The following is a 3,899-nucleotide window of genomic DNA, read 5'->3' as shown; positions in this document are numbered from 1 at the left end:
TAATAGTAAAGTTTCAGCCCATTGTTGCTGCTACCATGTGGTCCATCTCCATTGGGGTCTTTCACTTTTTGGCTGACTCTCCACTTTACCAAGCTTGATTTCCTTCTCTAGGGACTGGTCCCTCTTGACAACATGTCCAAAGTATGAGAGATGAAGATTCACAATCCTCATTTCTAAGGAACATTTGGACTGTATTTGATACGAGACAGATTTGTTTGTTCTTCTGGCAGTCAGTGGTAATTTAAGTAATTTTACAATCACCATTATTCAAATGTATCAATTTTCTACAGTCTTCCTTTTCATTGTCCTACTTTCACATGCATATGAGGTGATTGCAAATGCCATGGCTTATTCAGGGACACCTTAGTCCTTGAACTGACATCTTTGCTCTTCAACACTTTTAAGAGGTTTTTTGCAACATATTTGCCTAATTCTTGACTGCTGCTTCAATGAGTGTTGATTGTGGATCCAAACAAAATAAAGTCTTTGGCAATTTCGATCTTTTCTCTGTGTTTCATAATGTTATTTACTGGTCTAGTTGTGAGGATTTTCATTTTCTATAGATTAAGGTACAATCCATACTGAAAGCTGTAGTCCTTGAGCTTCATCAGCATGTATTTAAGTCCTCTTTAATTCCAGCACTCCATTGGGTCTTTTCTATGAATGAATACAAATATGGAACTCTTCTAATCAGTTGGCCAGATAGCTGTCTTCCAAATTTCTTGGCATAGATGAGTGATCATTGTAGTGCTGCATCAGTTTATTGAAACATTTCAGTTTGTACTCTATCAATTCCTGGAGTCTTGTTTTTCACCGGTGCCTTCAATAAAGCTTGGTTTTCAATCAGTTCATGATCATATGGCACCTTTTGAAATGTTTTAACATCTACTAATTCTTTTTGGTGGCAATTCTTTGTAGTTCTTCTTTTGATGTTTACTGTGTCATTCAGAATTTTGTCCATAGAGTCCTTCAATATTGCAACCTGGAGCTTGAATTTATTTTCCAGCTTGAAAAATGTTGAGTGTGCTCTTAGCTTTCGGTTTTCTAACTCAAGACCTTTGCACATTTCATTATTTTTATTTATTTTGAACTTTGTATTGTGAATTGAGTGAATGTTTACAGAGCAGATCATATATTTTGTATTTAGCAAATATAGACTTTACTTCATTACAATGATGGTAATACCTTTTATAGACTGGCAATTAACAGTATCTACTTCTATTTCCATTAACTCTTTTTTTTGTGTATGTGTTTAATATCTTTAATTATGTAAATATTTGTTCATTCACATCACCTAGAGCATATTTCACCTACTACTCTGCTTGGCAGCCAGTCTCTTATCTCCCTCTTCAGCAATGGTGAGGCAGATACCTTTTCCTCAGGGAAGAGAAACTCATGGTTTGTTGCCTTTGCCAATAACGAAAATGTTGGAAAGTTGGGTGGCAAAGCTGTTGCCATTGGCATATTTCACATGAACCACATCGAAAGAGCCAGGATGTCTCTCTCTGTTAGTGATCACACAAATTCTTCCCAGGTTGGCACCCCCAGTGTCAAACTTGTTGAAATCAGTAATCTTTCCAGTCTCCAAATCAATCTGAATGGTATTTATTCACCTTGATGAGGGGATCTGGATAGCGTATGGTACGAGCATCATGGGTCACCAGATGGGGGATTCCTTTTGTGCCCACAAAGATCTTTCTTACTTTGCACAACTTGTCCTTTGCCTCCTCAGGTGTAGTACAATGAACAGCAAATTGATCCTTGGTGTCACAGACCAGATGGAAATTTTCTCCGGTTTTGTCAAGGCTGATAACATACATAAAACCAGCAGGATACGTTATATCAGTTCGGACCTTGCCATCAATCTTAATGAACCGCTGCATACAGATCTTTTTAACATCCTCTCCTGTCAGGGCATACTTAAGTCTGTTCCTTAAGAAAATGATCAGTGGGAGGCATTCTCTCAGTTTGTGGGGGCCAGTGGATGGGCGTGGAGCAAACACACCAGTCAGTTTGTCCAGCATCCAATGTTTTGGGGCAGCCACACACTTAAGATGCTTCTTGGGACCACAAGCCATGGCTGCACTGAGCAAGAAAGAGCTATTTCTGTTAACTCTTGCACTTCTTCCTGCGTCTTCTGTTATTGTCATTTTCCTCTGCCAACTTCCCCTTGTTAAGTATTGCCTGTCCATTACCCATGTTAACATATATCTACCCTCCTCGGAAACCCTATATAGGGTCACTATGAGTCAGAACTGACCCAATAGCACTTAACAACAGCACTCTAGCCCATAAATAATTCCCTCCCCCAACTATTCCCACCCCCAGTAACCATCATAGAATGTTCATTTATCAAGAATTTTCCTTAACATTTTACAACATTGGTCTCATACAATATTTGTACTTTTGTAATTGACTAATTTCACTTAGCATGATGTCTTCCAGGTTCATCCATGTTGTGAGGTGTTTTGCAGACTTATTGTTGTTATTCTTCAACATTATGTAATATTCTACAGTGTGTTGATGGGCATTTAGACTGTCTCCATCTGTTTGCTATTGTGAATAGTGCCGTAATGGTTACACCATTTCATTATAATACCTTAGTTTGTCTTCTTGAGATGCTCTTTGAAAATTTCTGTTCATCTGTTTAACTTCCTCATTTCTTACAGTTACTTTAAGCCCTCTACATGTAAGAGCAACTTCTAGTCTCTTCTGTCATCCACTTTAGTCTTTTCTTCCTTTCCTGTCTTTTTAATGACATTTTACTTTCTTCATGGATGATGTTCTTGATGCCAACACACAGCTCCTCTAGTTTTCAGTCATTAGAGTCTAATGCAGCAAATCTGTTCTTGAGATAGTCTCTAAAATCAAGTAGGATATACTAAAAGTCATATTTTGGCTCTTGTGGATTTGTTTTAATTTTCTTCAGCTTCAGCATGAACTTGCATATGAGCAATTGATGGTCTGTTCCCGAGTGCTGGCATTGTTTTGGCTGAGGATATTATGCTTCTTCATGTTATCATTCCACAGATGTAGTCAATTTGATTCCTTAATATTCTATCTGGTGGGGTCTACCTGTATAGTTGCCTTTCATGTTGTTGAAAACAGGTATTTGCAATGCATTGATCTTGGAAACTCTATCATCTGATATCCAGCATAATTTCTATCATTAAGGTCATATTTTCCACCTACTCATCCTTCCTCTTTGTTTCCAGTTTCATCATCATTGACTTCTGTAGTTGGTGGACAAATTTGAATAATAGTCATATTAACTCTTCTTCCATGTAGGTGTATGTATATTAATCTATCACAGACTGTATTGTACTTCAAGTAGATCTTTAAATGCTCTTTTTACAACAAATGTGGCATCATTAATCTTAAATTTGTAATCCGAGCATAGTAAACCATATGACTGTCTGATTCCAAATGAACAATGCTAGTCCATTTCAGTTTATTAATGGTATTTAAAATACTAGTGGAATAGCTTCCAGCATTAAGTAACATACAAGCTACCACAGTATGACAAGCTGACAGATGAGTATATGCTCAGCTGTTAGTTTTTCATACTGTAGTGGCTTGAGTGCTATTGTGTACATACGTATATGTATATATATATATATATATATATATATATATATATTGAGCTCTGGTAGCGTAGTGGTTACGAATCGGGCTGCGAACCTTAAGGTCAGCGGTTCAAAACTACCAGCAGCTCCGCAGGAGAAAGATGAGACTTTCTACTCCCGTAAAGATTTATACCTCGGAAACCCTGTACAGGGTCGCTATGGGTCGGACCCGACTCGATGGCACTTAACAACAACAACAATATATATATATATATATATATACATATATGTATATTACAAAGTCTGTGGTTCAAACCCACCAACTCCTCCTTC

At 37.5% G+C, this 3,899-nt stretch overlaps 1 pseudogene; it reads right to left on the bottom strand.

Moving 5' to 3' along the window:
- Positions 1 to 1,306: 1,306 nt before the first annotated feature.
- Positions 1,307 to 2,078, bottom strand: LOC102821893 (annotated as a pseudogene).
- Between the last annotated feature and the right edge of the window lie 1,821 nt (positions 2,079 to 3,899).

Source organism: Chrysochloris asiatica, unplaced genomic scaffold, assembly GCF_000296735.1.
Source record: "Chrysochloris asiatica unplaced genomic scaffold, ChrAsi1.0 scaffold00031, whole genome shotgun sequence".
NCBI lineage: Eukaryota > Metazoa > Chordata > Mammalia > Afrosoricida > Chrysochloridae > Chrysochloris > Chrysochloris asiatica.
Note: the sequence above shows the minus strand (reverse complement) of the source record. Positions and strands in the feature narration are given on the sequence as shown.